Here is an 18,166-nt window from a genome sequence, read left to right on the forward strand (position 1 = left end):
AACCTGATGTATTTAGGCAGCATAGATAAATAAAGTATTTCTCTCTCTACTGTCATCCATTGCTTTATTATAACAACATCCAAAACAATACTAACAAAATCAAAACACAAACTACGAGCAAGTAACCTAACACAACAAAAAAAAAAGGTGACGAGATCATCTGGTCTGTTGCGTGACGTCATTCTCCATTTAACATACGTTTTTCCATTTAACACGCTTAAACAGGTTAAACTAAAGATCATGAATACTCCAAGTAAAAGTCAGAATTTCAAAAATGTTTTACAGCCTTTAAAATACATAACCTCTTTCGCCCATTTCTTAACGTAAACCCTCCTTAGTTAATTTCCAACATCTTCGTCACATCATCTTTCCACCACCTCACTTGTTCCTAGTTTCCTCTTCTAGTTTTTGTTTTCCTATTATTTTATTATCATTTTTATCTATTACTTTATTAGAATTTAAAAACGCCCAAAACAAGCACAACACAAACCAATCACTAACTACCAGCAACTAACCTATCAAAACGACAACAGATAAAATGGTGTGGAGCTAAGCTGGTCTGTAGCATGACGTAATTCTCCATTTAACAGACCTAGGAACAGACTCTCAACCATTTTATATGTTACATCGTTTTAACATGCTAAAAGAAGGAATTATTTCTCCATTTAACACGAGTTTTTCCATTTAACACGCTTTAACATGTTAAACCTAAGATGGTTGGGACATGTGGAAAGGATGGAGCCCTGTAGGTTACCTAAAAGGATGCTAAATGGTGCACCAGGAGGAAAAAGGAAAAGGGGCAGACCCAGACGTCAGTGGCTGGATGATTTGGAAGATGATTTGAGAGGGATGGGAATGGAAAATTGAAAGAGTCTCGCTGGAGATCGCGAGGCATTGGGAAGAATGGTGGCAGAGGCCCAGGTCGTACAAGGACTCTAGCGCATGTTAACATGTTAACCTAAAGATCATGAATACCCCTAGTGAAGGATAAGTCAGGTTAGAAACTAGAGGGTTTGGGTGGTTGGAAAGTTCATCTTGGAAGGATTGGTATCTGGTTCTGAACAAATCGACAACAATAGAACATTAAGGTATTTCATGATTTTATTTGTGACAAGTAAGGAGCATTGAGGATTTTACGAAGGATTTTGGATTGGATACGAGAGGAATTCGAAAGCTTAGTGGAGCCCCACAGTTCAACTTTGCATGTTCAGATTGGCCTTATTATTGTCATGTAATACTGCTGTTTTGTAATTAGTTGGAAAATTAGACCGTATGTCTAGTAAGTGCTGTAATAGTCGGAATCGAGTAGTAGTTTCCTGTCTTTTCAGTCTTGTATGAGGATTCCATGATAGTCATTTGTCCAGATGTAGTTCTAAGTAACGGATCTGTTCGACGTGAATGATGGGGGTATTATTAAAGGATACTTTAAGACAGGAACTCATGGGTTTACAACAATGGGTAAAGGTGATTTGTTGTGATAAACAAGAATTTATTTTAATCCAACAATTTTGACAACATTCCTCAAGGCTGACCATGTGGGATTGGAGGGTTTGGAAATCCCTGTCGAACAGATCCGCTACCTTGGACTACATCTGAACAAACGACTAACCTGGAATCCTCATACAAGACTGAAAAGACAGGAGGAAACTGCTCGTCGATTTCGACTTTTACAGCACTTACTGGACAAACGCTGTAAACTTCCAATTCATTACAAAAGACTGATCTACATGACTGTAATAAGTACAATCTGGACTTACGGAGTTGAGCTTTGGGGCTCCATTAAACCTTAGAATTCCTCTCGTATCCAATCATTCCAATCCAAAATCCTTACTGCCAAATGATATTTTATATTTTTATGATATTTGCCAAAATAAATTCAATAGATGTTGATTTCTATTTAATTTTAGTCTAATTATAAAATATTGTAATAAATTGTATTACCTCTAAAGAATATTTTAACATGGATGTAATTAATTAATTCTTGACATTAGTAAACTATGACAGAACTTTTCCGTCCATATCATTTATTTATTAAGAAATATATAAAGAAGATTGAGCAAATGGAAATGGGCAGGGCATCTTCCTGGATGCGAAGATGACAGATGGTCAAAAATTGCCACAGAATGGACTCCATACGACCATCAAAGAAGAAAAGAACGTCAAAAGAGAAGATAGAGCGATGTGTTCAAGAGGATGGCAGGACCCCTCTGGTGGAGAGCTGCAAAGGACAGGGATGTTTTGAAGGAGAAATGGAAAGAACTCGCCTCCCAATAGGGCTGGTCACCCCGGGAAGTGCTCACTATTACTGTCCAAAGGGAAGGCCTATGCAGGAAAGAACTCGCCTCCCAATAGGGCTGGTCACCCCGGGAAGTGCTCACTATTACTCCCATAAGGGAAGGCCTATACAGAAAAGGATACAGAAAGATGGAAAGAAAATTGATAGAAGTTAATGATTTGTCAACTATTACATAAATAAATTTATTTATTTTTTTCTCTCTATCTTCTTTAAATGTTTATATTGCATTTTGTAATGATTTTAGTTTATTGCATAAATAAGATACTATTTCATTTCACTTCATATTAAGAAAAATACACATTATACGCCGAGATAAAGTAGCTCTATCCATCCTTCGGATGCCAGTATTTCCTAGCTTCCTTTCTATTCCAAGTAACTAGTATTCAACGCCCCTCCTATATCCTAGAAAACCTGCAATTCAAATTCTCTGTCCAATCCCGTACTAGCAGGTCCCGTTTATCTACCCTCCACCTCACCGAACTGCTGCGTTTGATAAATCGTTTGTTTCCCGAGCTGAATATCTCCGGAACTCCACTCACTCTGACATACGTCATGTACCAACCCTTCCCTCGATTAAATCCCTTATATTCAACTACCATTTACTTCACCAATCTGACCCATTAATATAATTGTACAGATATTTTGTAATTAACTTTTTGTTTTGTTTTTATTTAGTCAGTTTTTTAATTAATCTAATTTTTTCTCCCTGTATATAAGTTATAATTAAGTGTGGCCACACTGTTTTATGGCCAATAAATGTTATTAAAAATTAAAATAGCTTTTGTAATTGTTCTAAAGGGTACCTAGTTCCAGAATAATCAACTAATTTTTATTTCATCGTTTTGCTTAAAACCAGCAATGGTAATAGTAGCCCTAAAAGTGATAGTGAATTAAGTTTAGGTACTTAAAAATTAATTAAAAAGCTTAGATTTATAAATTAATTATATTTTTATAGCGGTAAAGAGGTGTCCATGTGACTGGTGCAATCGAGTTCTAAGTGTTGAAGTAAATTATTCCTAAGGATTAATGTTCCATCAGGAATGACACACGAAATGTTCTGTCAGCATTATTTTCTACTTTTGAAATTGGACTGTATTTAGGGCTCGTTTGTTATCAACTCGCCTCATCTAGGAGGCCATGATAATAGGCTGTTGTAAGTAATTCATATGGCATTGGAAGAGTTCTTTAAAGCAGTCCTTTTCGAATAAATCTTGAATATGTCTTTCAGCTCTGCTGTATACATAAAATTATTAATTTTTTTTAAAATAATTTTTTTATTGTTATTTACAACTGTATACACATATATACAAGAAGTAAATTTGCTGTAGGTGACATAGCGACATGATAAAAACATGTGGAGAATCTACCCACTGATAGAACTCCAATAGCATTTATAGAGGAGAAGATCTCGAGGCCATCTTCTTTTCAGACGCCTAGGAGGATTATTAGGTAACGAAGCCAGGTTAGAAACAAGTGGATTTGGGTGGTTGAGAAGTTTATTATGGAAGGAACGGTATCTGGTTCTGGCCAAATCGGCAACATATGGAACATTGAGGTCCTGATGGATGACTTGATTTGTGACAAAGTAAGGAGCATTAAGGATTTTACCTCAGGAGTTTGAAATGAAAAGACGCACATCTGTTTTGGGTCAAATCTGCAACGAATGGGTTATTAAGGTCTTTGTGAATGAGTTTATTTGTAACGTATTAAGGAGCATCAAGGATTTTACCTATGATTTTGTATTGTAACGATTGGATGCGGGAAGAATTTGATGGTTTGGTGGAGCCACAGAGAATTGTCAATTCTCAATTCTCAATTCCATATGTCCAAAAAAGAAAAAAACTTGAGGAGGAAACAAGAATTGAGGTGGAGTAAAGATAATGTGACGAAGATGTTGGAAATTTCATTATCTCGTAAAGAATACAAGGTTATAAAACAAGTTTCCCGGAAAATCCGCTTGGAGCTCCTCTGCATTTAACATATAAAATGGACTTTAAATTAGGCTGCTCACAGTCCTGTACTTATAACATTTAGCATGTTAAAGTTTTTACTTTTAATACAACGTCAGTAATACCCTCATTATTCATTTTAGGCATATATTGAATTCTTTTCTCCAGCTTGACAAGATATCTAAGTGCAATGTAGTTATGAATCAACTTTCATAGTTTTCAATTTTGTGTAGATTGGTGGCCTCGTGTCGAAATTATTATTTTTTTGGAATACTGGAAGATTATTGATTGACCGTGTGTATAAATGAATGGAATATGGTCCGGGTCATATTACGGTCAAAAAACTCAAATAGTACATAATTATACTATTTTTATTGAGCCTTATTTTTTTTATTTTTTTATTTTATTTTTTTTTTATCCCCCTCCCTTGCCATCTCTGGCATACGGGGTGCGGGAGCAGTGGGGTAGTGCGCTGGGGCTTGCGCATGCCACTACTCCCTAGGATCACCAATTTTTTTTCCTTTTTTATTCTTTTGTTAATTATTCAATTAATGTTGTTTTTTTTTTTAACTGTGGTGCAGCCCAGCGCTACGTCTGATGGAGTTGCACCTTGTCCACTGCATCCCTCTGGGTGCCTCCTGCAGTTACCAGGCTGGTCCAGCCCTCCTGGTCTCAGTCCGGGTTAGCTTCCTCATCTTCTGGTGGCTCGCCGATGTTGGGCGGTCAAGTCCTTCCCATCGTGTAATGAGTGGGGCCCACCACCTCCTTCCACCCGTAAATGAACTCCTTGAAGAAGGGATAATTCTCTTCTTCAATCAAACTGGGAAGGTCCGACTCGGCGAGGGCGTAAATCCCGGTCTTTTATTGAGCCAACGTTTCTCCCTACGTTGCAGGGCTTCGTCAGGGCTAAAAAAGATACAAACACTTGACATAGTTACAAAAAAGTAAAAACATAAGTGGAAAATAACAGGGGTATGCAATGAAAAGTAAAATATAATAAGAAAAATTAAAGGTTAGTAGTAGATGAAAAGGGTAATAGTAACAGGTAGATAGGGTAACAGGGTAACAGGGTAACAGGGTAACAGATAGATAAGAGAAGAAATATTTATTATTATTTTTTGTGATATTATAATAATTATGTCTAAAAACCGGGGAAGAGGAAAATTATGAACAATAAATTTTATTTTTCTATTGCTATAACAAAGGTTTCTCTAGGAGGGACAATATAATATAAGTTCGTTCCTGCCAAAAATACATCAGTTCAACAAAAAATAAGAAAACTTTTATGCAATCGGAAAAATTTTAGTTTTCCTTACTTTCCCCTCTCCTCTCCCGTTACCCTCTCACTCCGTCATCATTAAATGCCATTCTATAATAATAAGCTATCATAATTGGATCTCCATCTCTTCTTAAATCTATCCCAGGACCATAGGATAGGAACTATATCCTAAACAATACTTCTGTCTGATTCCATACGTCAGTCAAAAATCTTTGAGTCCCTTTGGATCAAACATTATCCTGGAAACCACACATTGCCCAAATTTCCCGTCGAATCCTTTGTTCCTTAAAGCAAATTCAATAGAATACGTTATCTCCATTCTCTTAAACTCGTCAACTCTTAGTTTCCTCTCTTGTTTTCCCCCACTTTGACTATGGCTCCCTGGTATATGGTGGACTCTCGGGTAATCTCGAGTCTAAACTTAAATATCTTATGAATTGCGCAGTATGATTTATTTTCGGAATCAGCAGATAATAAGCACATAACCCAGTATTACGCCGAGCTGAAGTGGCTCTATCCATCTTTCCAATGCCATTGTTTCTTAGCTTCCTTTTTATTCCAAGCAATTAGTACTCAACGCCCCTCCCCAAGAAAACCTGCAATTCAAATATTCAATTCTACCAGGACCCGTTTACCTGACATCTATCCTCCACCTCACTGAACTGCGTTTGATAAATCATTTTTTACCCGAGCTGCATATCACTGGAACTCCATTCCCTCTAACATACGTCATATAGCAACGCTTGCCACGTTCAAACCCACGTTTAACTAAATTTGATTTCACTAATCTAATCCAATAATTTAAGAGTACAGATAATTTGTACCTACCTTTTTGTTTTGTTTTTCTATATATTAGTCAGTTTGTAATTTATTTTTCTTATTTATACGAATCTAAAATTATTTATATACAATATTAGTATAAGTTTTAACTCACTCTCTCTCTCTCTCCCTCTCCCTCACACTCCCCCACTCCCTCCTCTCTTCCTCTCTCATTTTTATATTATGCACATATTTATGAATTTTTTTTTTCTTATCCATTTCTTATGGTATACTTTGCTTATATTTTGCTTCTTTATCAATTATTATTGTTACATATATTTTCTTCCTCTCAATTTTCGTTTTCTTTCCATATTTCAATTTTTAAATTATTAATAACTAATATGTTCATACTTCTTTGCATTATATAACTTAATTTTTATTTAATTTCCTTAATTATGTTATTTTACCCACTTTTTCAATTGCCTATGTATACATTTTATTTCCCGCTTCTCTCATCACTTCATTTTATTACTTATATTTTGTAAAATTATTCATTTTATGTTATTCTATTTATACTTTCTTTTTTATTTTCTATACTTACTGTGGTTGTTATCTTGTTCTGTTCTTAGCCCTGAAGAAGGCTAGAAACTCTAGTCGAAACGTTGGCACAATTAAATATGTCACACCAACTTATTTATGTTTCACTTTGACCGCACCCCCAACCATCTTCTCGTACGTCATCCACAGTAAACTATCTCTCATTATTTATGAAATTTATTCATGTAATCAACTTATATGTTTAAAATTTTCTCTTTTATGTCTCTTTTATTTTTTTCATTTATTTCTATCCAATAATATGATTAAGTTTTCGGTTTCGGATATTATTCGGTTTCAGATTGGACATGTACTTTTATATAAACTCCCTTCGTACATGATTACGATGCTAAGATAAAAAGAAAAAAAAAAAGACTAAAAGAAAAATAAATCAATATATTTATGTATCTGCAATTATTCAATTATAACTCTGCTGACAAATTATATAAGGCAGCGAAAATTCGTTTTTCATATATTTTATATGCCTTTAGAAACCCAATATTTTTTTATGGAGTCCTCTTCGATATTATATGGAACACAATGACTTGGGATTTAGTCGAGTGTGTCAGGCAATCATATCGCCTTCACCAGGCCTCTTTTGTTTAATACTGAAGAATGGATTGATTGATGAAGATATTTTTATACAGGAAAATATATAAAGCAGATTTAGGTATAAATTCTAAATCGGTTCAGTCAAAAAATTAATTGAAAGATGAAACATTCCTAAAAGGGAGAACTTTTAATTGTATTGTTTGCTAAGCTAGTGGAAATTTACTTAGCACCTCTGTGAAGTAAGGTCATCGATATATAATTTTACTTAAATATTACTATTATTATTACGTCATTCCTTATATGAGTCACTCAGAAGCCAATGGGGTTTAGTCCAATTTTTGATATTTTCTGTTTTTTGATGAAATAAATAATAGGGGTATTCATGATCTTTAGTTTAACATGTTGAATGTAGAAATATTTCCTTCTTTTAGCATGTTAAAACGATATAACATGGTTGGGAGTCTGTTACTGGGTTTGTTAAACGCAGAATGACATCACACAACAGACCAGCTGAGTTCGTCACCATTTTGTTTGTTGTGTTGTGGCTTGTAGTTTGTGTTTTGATTGTGTTATTGTAGTGTTGTTTTTGATGATTTTAAAACTAATAAAGCAATGGATGACAATAATAATAATGTAATGTCAGTTGTCAATTAGCTCATCTTGATTCTCTTCCCCACAAATTAGAAGATCAACAAGGCATTCAGTAGTCAAATTTTCTCATAATTTCCACTTTTCACTTAATTTATGCATGTTGTAATAAATTACTTTAATTAAACAATAACTCGAAGTTTTGGAAGGAAAGGTTATAAAACAAGTTGCTGAGAAAATCCGCTAGGAGCTCTTATGCATTTACCATTTAACATTTAAAAGAACATACCCCTTATATTGGTACGTTTTTGGGTGAAAATGCTTTCGACCGTGTGGGGAGAGTAGTAAAGACCAACTAGTATCCAACAAACCCTTATTATTGTAGATTTATAGTAAGAAATGTATTTTGGATCATGAAAAATTTCGAATTCGAATTTTCGACGGAAAACACGTTTCGATTCCAAATAACCTAACCTTGCAAAATGGTTTTTATGTGTCTGTCTACAGTCTAGCGAATAATTAAAAGTCCTACGAAACTGACAATACATATTTAAAGTGGGGTAGCAAATATTTCGATAAAATCTATTTTGTTGAATCGATTTTTCACATCTTTTCGATTTTCTCTAAAACAGCACAATTTTGGTTAAAATCAACATGTCGATGTAGAATTAAATGGTCTTTAATATCAGCTAGATATTAATTGAAGTAATCTGACGGGTCTTAAATGACCTGGGTTTGAATCCGGCTGGGCAAATAATTATTTTCTGTTTTACTGTAGCTGTGAGTCAACCCTGTGTGTTATAAAGACCACCTGATAATGTGGGTAGCCTTAATTGGGGAATAATGGGTTGAGCGTGATCTTGAACAAATCATCTCAGTGTATAACTTTTGTTCTAAAAACAGTACTTCCTTCCCCTTCATGACTCGTAACAGATCACATTAAATTATAAATTACCTTTAATTTTGTTAATTCAAATTAAAAAAATAAGGAGTTACCTTTGTTAGCAATAACAAACAATGGATAAATATAAAATATTAAGTAATTATATATATATAAAAAATATATATATATATAATAATATCTCCCTTTTACATATTACTACACCTAACCTATACCATATCTACTTCTCCTATATGTTCTACCTTATACATCTACCTCTCTACCATATTTATTTATATATATTTATAACTAATTTTAATGAATAATCTCCTACAATTTATTAGTCTAGATATGTATTTAGAACTTTTATCACACCTGGTTATATTTATTAGTAACTTGTTTCCAGTTTATCTACATTGTTCCTTATATTGTTATTATAAATTATCTTCTATATACTTTATAAACATAACAATTGGTTTGAATTTTTTTTATTATAATGTAAATTCTAAAATATTAGTATCTTGTTTTTTCATTTAGCCATGCAAACGTTGGTTTACAATAAATAGTTTTCTTTTACTATTTTAATACCTTTATTATCCGTTACTTAGGACTACATCTCGACAAACGACTGACATGGAATCCTCATACAAGACTGAAAAGACAGGAAACTGCTCGTCGATTCCGACTATTACAACATTTACTAGACAAACGGTCTAAAATTTCCAATCCATTACAAAAGACTGATCTACACGACTATTATAAGGCCTATCTGGACATACGGAGTTGAGTTTTGGGGCTCCAATAAACCATCAAATTCCTCCAGAATCCAATCCATCCATCAGGACCTCAATGTTGCAGATTTGGCCAAAACCAGATACCAATCCTTCCATGATAAACTTCCCAACCATCCAAATCCACTTGTTTCTAGCCTGGCTTCTCCTTCATTACCTAATAATCCTCCTAGGCGTCTGAAAAGAAGATGGCCTCGAGATCTTCTCCTCTAGAAATGTTATTGGAGGTTTTTGATTCTATCAATGGGTAGATTCTCCACATGTTTACATCATGTCACTATGTCACCTACAGCAAATTTACTTGTTGTATATATTTTTATACAGTTGTAAATAACAATAAATAAATTATTAAAAAAAACAAGCTACAATCTACTTCATACTATCAAATATCTTTTATTTAAAAAAATTCTATTTTCTAGATAACTTGATTATAAGCCCCTATTAATCTACTCAAAACCTGGGACAATTGAAAGTCTTGTACTACACCCATTGAACAAGATTTTTTTTTGTTTATGAAATAGTTTTGAGTAATAACTAAATGGACTCCAATTCTTCTAGATGAACGTCCAGAAGGTAGCAGACCAGTTCCCGATGAACAAAAGAAGTCCTACACTCTTCCTTGTGGGACAAACCGGCTAGTCCCCCTCCAGCAATCTGCACAGGACCAGGGAAGCTCAGGTGGGGATAGTTGGTGTCCTAACTGCCTTGAGGTAGTGTCTACTGGAGGTTCTCTGTCTGCTCCACACTTCAAGCCGGCAGGTAAGATGTTATATATTTACATTACATTAATACAGGTATTACTTTAAAATATTATTAATAAAATCGTGCTGACTTCTGTAATATCATGAGGTGTATATCTCTGTAGCCACATAGGCAAAACCAATGATAACATACTTAAAACATATTAATTCTTCAAATATTATTTCGTGAACGCGATACTGAATAAATTTTCTGATGTCGAAGCGTGGTCTATACAAAAGCAGAGCGTATTCAGCAGATTACTACCTTATCAAACATTCCTGGAAAGACAAATATCCTAAAAACTTCATACCTCTTTTAGTTATGAATCGAATAACTTTTTAGACATTATGTTGTCTATAACAGAGAACACTAAATAGCGAGATCAAATATTAATAAATTATGCCAATATTTTATCATTTTATTAAGTTACTTCACGGATTGTTAGACTAGTATTATAACGTGCATTAATTTTGAATATGTACTATACGAAGCCCGAAACGTTATCCCATTCATAAATTAAAATTCTAATGGTGTTTATTTTGTTGTGAAGGATATGAACCTTAGCAATTTGTGTATTATTATTAGTATTATTGTAGGAAGATAGTCCGGATGGTAGTCAATAAAGGTACCAAAATAGTAAAAGAAAACTATTTATTGTTAACGAACGTTTCGCCCCACTTCGCAAGGCTTCGTCAGGGCTAAATGAAAACGAGATATGACAAGAAAATGAAAATATTAGAATACAGAAAGATATCTATAATTCTATCACACGTGTCTGTAGCTATTATTAATTAATTTCATATTTCTTTATATTTATATTTTCTTAACTCTCTCTGAATAGGTATTTTAATTTTCTTTTCACATCCTAGATTGTTTGTATCTTGTTTTCATTTAGCCCTGACGAAGCCCTGCAGAGTTGGGCGAAACGTTGAATACCTAAATATTTTGTACCTTTATTGACAGCTACACAGACTATCATACTATTATCTTTTAACTTGAACAATAATTATTTAATTTTGTCATAAATTGAACCCATATATGCAATAAAAAACTAACGAACCAAAATTTGTTGCTTTTCAAAAGCACAATGGAAAATCTGTTTATTATCTGTCATAAGAAATTCACGTGTTACAGTTTCGATTTGAAAAATTCGAAATTCTAGTACAAGCGCCGGTAAGAAAAAAAGGCAGTTATCTCACCCCAATTTTTGTTTCCTTCAATAAAAACTATGTATAATTACTAGTCAAAATTGATGAGTCTGCCAAGTATAGGTAGGGGGAATAAAAAATGGCGGCTGTTTCAAAACCTTAAAAAACATGAATTTTTCATTCAGAGCTCTATATCTTTAAAATTACTAACAATGCTAGAAAATCTAAGAGGACATTATTTAAAGCAGAGTAAATTTTCTGAAATATTAGCCCTAATAGAGCTATTTACGTTCAATGGTTCTCGAGATGTAGCTTTTTAAAAAGGAATATTTCATAAAAAATGTACTGAAATATAAGTAGTTAGTGTATTTATTTTGAGAAATCTATATCTCAGGAAATATTTGACGTACAGATGTCGATTAGCACTCAAATTAAAGCCAGTACTATAAAGTAATTTATGACCTTTATTTTCGTACGAATAGTAGCTTTTCTGATATTTAATAAAATAAATTCACAAAATTTTAATTTCTGTTCGGATAAAATGTTTGATTTTTGAAAAAATATATATCTAGATCCATAAGACGCACATATGTCTGCCAACACTCAAAATAAAGGAAATTTAACTTACTATAAAGTAGTTTATGACACGTATTTTCGTAAGGGTAGTAGTTTTTATGATATTTACATATAAATATATATTTGGCTCATGAAAATTTTTCCGAACAACTATAAATCAATTTATTTTAGCAAATATCATGAAAACTACTACTCCTGCGAAGATAAACTTCTTAAACTACTTTATAGTCCATTAAACTAATTTTAATTTTAGTGCTAATAGACATCTGTACGTTAAATGGGTTTTGAGATAAAATGTTAATTAACGTAAATTACTCTATTAGGGCCATATTTTAGCAAATTTTCTCATCTTTAAATGACGTTCTCTTAGGTTTTCTTGTGTTGTTGCTACTTTTTTAAGATATAGAGGTAGAATGAAAAATTAATTTTTTTATCGTTTTGAGACAGTCACCATTTTTTATTCCCCCTACCTATACTTGGCAGACTCATCAATTTTGATTAGTAATTATTCATAGTTTTCATTAAAGTAATAAAAAATTGGGGTGAAATAATTGTTTTTTTCTCCTCTTGGGCTCTTGTACTATGACTGATGCATTTAGTTTTAATGTACAGTAAAATATGATTAGAGAAAGGGATTTCTATGAAAACAGTTTGAGTCATAAGAGACAACATTTCTTTGAAAATGTAATTAGCCCATTAAAAGGAACGTTTTTATTATACTCTTCAGAATAAATGTATATAACTGGAAATATTAACAAGAAGAATAAAAAGGAAAACATTATTTGATATATTTTTATATCTATAATATATTTTTTAGATCTAATTAAAAGCTCATCTATTATCATTCATAAAATTAATAAATATGAAAATATAAATTCTTAAAAAAATTAACGATATAATTTATAAAACACATTTTCACAAAAATGTCGATGAGCTCCTTATTGCAAGGGTGAGTTCAATTATGTGCATTTTAAAAAATGGAGAAATTAAATAATTTCTCATTAATTTACATGAGAGAGAGAGAAATGCATTATTCATCCATGCTGGCCAAATACATCGAGTTGCTACATTACACTACATACTAATCAATCCGTGATAGGACATATATAAATTACATATTTTTTTACATATAATAAAAAAAAAAGGAAACATTTTTTTCCCCTCCACAGTTTTCTTTTGCAATCAATTTCAGTTTATACACCAAATACAAATATTTCAATTTATTCCTTTTTTCTTTCCCTTTCTTGTCCCTACCATTTCACAATTTTTATTTCATTTGATAGACAAATTCACTCTCCCGAATTCCCCCTTTCAGATCCTCCCCAGTGACCTGCTAAACAAATCCACCATTAGACAGCAATGTGAGATCAAACCGGAGAAATACTAGTCACAGCAGTAGATCAGTTTACAGTAAAACAAACATATAAAAATTTTTAACAAAACAAAACTAATACATAGATTTAAAGGAGAATATAATAAAAAGTTGGTTGAAAAAAATACTTGATTGGATAAATAAGGCAAAAAAAAAATAATAATAAATAAAAATAACAAGAATAGAACAAAATTTTAAAATATGCTTTGGTTTTCATTTTAATCTTCCGGATTTTTTAGATTATAAAAATATTATTATTCTATATAAGATGTATCAATAAATTTTTGATTTTGTAACGAAAGCCGAAGGCTTTTTCTAAGTCTAGGAGCTGCTTAAAAAAAAAAAAAACACTATGCCTTAGGTTTGTGTTAGATTGTGTATTGTGTTTTATAAGCGAAATTAAAATTCCTATAATAAATTAACAATATAACTTAAAAAAATTATTTTCATAATATGTTGACTAATTCCTAATTGTTTAACTTCAAGTATATGTGTTTAAAAAAATATTAGGAACAGTATATTTGAATATTTATTTGATATGGAGTGTTAGATTCACTTCTGTTATTTTTGTTCTCTTTAATTTACTGGTCTATAAAATTAAACTTTTAGATATTATTTTCTTATAATTATAATTTTATAACGAAAACGTATAGCGCTTTGCCTTGAATTTCTCGAAATGAAAATTTTTTTCTGTTCTTCTTGATTTTCATGTAAATAAAATTAATATTTTAGATATTCTTTTATTTTGATTAAATTTGTAAATAAATTTAAAAAAAAATATTGTTAGTTGCTATTTTAATCCTTAGGTGCGTTTGGTTATGTTTATTTAAATTTTTTTAAAAATGGAAAGATGGAAAGATATTTGATAACAAGTTTTATGTTCATTTCTGTTTTTTTTTTGTTCTCCTTGATTTTTATGTTAATAAAATTAAACTTTTAAATATTCTTTTGTTTTGATTAGGACCTGCCGGATTTTTAAATAAATTAAAAAAAATCGTTGTGCTTTATAACCTTTATCGATAATTAATGTATAATGTGGAGAAGACGGCTGGGGGTACGGTCAGCAAATAAACAAAAAAATATTTATTCCTGCCGACGTTTCGATCGGATTTTCAGGTCTTCATCAGGGCTATGAAACAAAAATAGATAACTACGGACATACAGAGAAAAATAAAAATAAATAATTGACTAGAAGATGGCCTCGTGACCTTATATTGTACAATGTTTTTAGATTTCTACTACTGGGTAGTTTCTCTACATCCTGTATCATATCATTATCTTACTTCAAATTTGCTTGTTGTATTTTTTTATACAGTTGTTAATGTCGATAAATAAATAACAAAATAAAAAAAAAAAATAATTGACTAACAAATTTGGAAATGTACATAACAATAAATTGAAAGTACAAATAAAAAATTAATATAATATCTCTTACCCGTATTATATTATATTTCATCTTGCATTGTTATCAACCTAATACTGTCTAATGCCTTGGGTATCAATTAACTATTTTTTATTATTCAATTTATTGTCAAGTATATTTCCAAATTTGTTAGTTTATTATTTTATTTATTTTAATATTTCTCTGAATGATGGTTGTTATCTTTTTGTTTTATAGTTCTAACTAAGACCTTATATTCGAAAAGTCGGAGCGAAAAAATATTTTTTTGTTTGTGTTATTTCTCGGACCGCACCTCCCGACCATCTTCTACACTTAACTTATTCATTAATTACGTTTTGATTATAATATTCGAATTTGGTTAAATATTGAAAAAAAAGTATTGTGTTTTATAAGTTCTATAATATTTGTTTGATTTTGTAACGAAAACGTAAGGCTTTTTTTGAGTGTATGAATGCCATAGAGGTACATTAGGTTGTATGTCGAGAATTGAAAATTCTTATCAAAAAGATATAATTTAGAAAACTCAATTTGAAGAATATTTTGATTGTTTCCAAATTGCATAACTTCAATTAAAGGTGTTAAAAAAAAAAATAAAAATAAAAAGGAATATCTAAGAATATTCATTTGATAATGATTGTTATTCTTTTGTTTTGATTACAATTGTTCCTCTAAAGTATCTTTAATTTTTTAATTATAAATGATTGACGGTGAGGGGTGCGGTAAAAAAAAAACTAAAATAGTTAACAACTATGTATTGCCGACATTTTGCCCCACTTTGTAAAGCTTCATAAGGGCTAAAAAGATACAAAAACAACTAAAAATACTTGAGATATGTAGAATAATATTAGATATAAAAAGTATATTAAAGTAGGGTTATAATATGTAAATATAATTGAAAATAAAATTATATATTATATATAAATGAACGAAAAGAAGAAATAAAAATAGTATTAATATAAAATAGACAATAGTAAAAATATAAAAACAGATATGAGAAAAGTGTGTTCAATTTTGTTTTCTCACATTTGCTGTACTTTTTAACCTAATGGTTTACGTTTTTTTTTTAATATTCCTATCATTGTCTATTTTATGTTATTACTATTTTTATTTCTTCTTTTTGTTCATTTATATTTACATATAATATATGTTGTTTTATTAATTAAAGATTGGTTAACATTATTCGTTGCATACTTTGAGATTTTATCAATGTTAATTGCATTGTGCAATCGAAAGTTTTCACTATTAGTTAGCACTGTGATGTGGGTCTGGTAATTAAAATATGCTGGTACTTATTTAAGAAATGAACTATAATTATATATATTGTGTATTGTATTATGTTTTTTACCTTAACTATTTTTTTTTTTACTAGATAGATTTATTTATTGATAGATATTACAATCTGCCACACAGTTGTGGGCAATAGGTAATAGTGATGAATGATCTCATACATACTAAAATAAAAAAATAAAAAAAACTCTGAAAATATATACAAACAAAAGAATAAAAAGATGAACATAATCAAACTATCTGTATGAAAAATAAATAAATAAAATAACATAATGATAAAATAATATATACAATATTTACACAATCGGGGTATAGCAGAGCTCAAAAGATCCCAGCGCATCCCTCTCGCTGCTTCACTGGTAATGAGCCAGTGGAGGCTGAGCAAGTGCGCTAACCAAAGTAACTATTAATGCTTGATAAAACCTGTACATAATAACCAGTAAAATTCTTTTATAGTTGCATGTAAAGCTGTGAATTTATAGTTAAGGTGTACTAATTTATTAGTAATAATGTGATTTAAAATTCTTAATAATGACTGTATAAGAAAGGCTATTATTTAGTAGGTTATACTTGAATATTGCTTTGGCAGCTTAATTGGATTCATTTTTCTTTATTTAAATATAGTTAATATTCTTTAATAATACTTATCTCGACAAACGACTGACATGGAATCCTCATACAAGACTAAAACGACAAGAAATTGCTCGTAGATTCCATCTATTGCAACATTTACTAGACAAACGGTCTAAATTGCCAATTCGTTACAAAAGACTGATCTACAAGACTATTATAAGGCATATCTGGATATACGGAGTTGAGCTTTGGGGCTCCACTAAACCATCAAATTCCTCCAGAATCCAATCCTAACAGTCCAAAATCCTTAATGCTCCTTACTTTGTCACAAATCAAGTCATCCATGAGGACCTCTATGTTCCACATGTTGCCGATTTGGCCAGAACCAGATACCGTTCCTTCCATAATAAACTTCTCAACCACCCAAATCCACTTGTTTCTAACCTGGCTTCTCCTTCATTACCTAATAATCCTCCTAGGTGTCTGAAAAGAAGATGGCCTCGAGATCTTCTTCTCTAGAAATGTTATTGGAGTTCTATCAGTGGGTAGTTTCTCCACATGTTTTTATCATGTCACTATGTCACCTACAGCAAATTTACTTGTTGTATATATGTGTATAGAGTTGTAAATATCAATAAATAAATTACTAAAAAAAAAAATATATATATAGTTGATTATTACAGGATTTAGGTCTTTTATTCACGTTTGAGTTTTTACTGCACTAAATCCGGTCTCTGCTTATAACAACAATAATAATAAAATATAACAGTTTTCGTAATAATATTATTATATAAAAAAATATTCAGTTTTAGAAGAAAACGTTTTTAGCAATTAAGATAAACTATTGTCGAGAATGTCCTTATCGTATTCGCCCACTCGACATGTTATCGTCAAATAACGGATATTTTGAAGATGAATTCTCAGAAACTTTTATAATGGTTATCAGACTTACATATTTTTTTATGTAAGATTTTGAACAGCATTTTTAGTATAGTACTTGCTCTGTACTCTTGCAATTAACAGTCTTATTGTAGGAATGTTTTAGAAGGGTCTCTTTGAATTTCACCAGGGGGGTCGTCCTGGGGATTACCTGCTTGGGTTACTGGGTTCTGCCAAACCCAAATACCTGAGTACTTACTCAGACAATGGATTTTTAAATAAATTTTCTAAAATCTATTTCAACAATTTTTTTTTCTTTTAAAATAATATTTTTATAAATCCTAACTTTGAAATTTTTGGACAGAAGGCAAGAGCAAACCAATTTCGAAACAGAAAAAAAAAACAAGCCTCTTTTAACCTAGCTTTTATTTCCTCATCACTTTCGTTTTTTTTTTTTCGAGTTACTGGGGATATTCATGATCTTTGGTTTAACATGTTAA

At 31.3% G+C, this 18,166-nt stretch overlaps 1 protein-coding gene across 1 annotated transcript in view; it reads left to right on the plus strand.

Moving 5' to 3' along the window:
• The first annotated feature begins 10,322 nt into the window (after window positions 1-10,322).
• The window catches only part of Myo61F (Myosin 61F), a 234,738-nt gene continuing 226,894 nt past the window's right edge, over window positions 10,323-18,166 (plus strand). The window contains exon 1 of the mRNA XM_067047550.1: window positions 10,323-10,447. The gene's annotated coding sequence lies outside the window, so the exon portion shown is untranslated. The remainder of the gene's footprint in view (window positions 10,448-18,166) is intronic.

The sequence above is a fragment of the Halyomorpha halys genome, unplaced genomic scaffold, assembly GCF_000696795.3.
Source record: "Halyomorpha halys isolate HHAL.00 unplaced genomic scaffold, Hhal_1.1 Scaffold72.1, whole genome shotgun sequence".
NCBI lineage: Eukaryota > Metazoa > Arthropoda > Insecta > Hemiptera > Pentatomidae > Halyomorpha > Halyomorpha halys.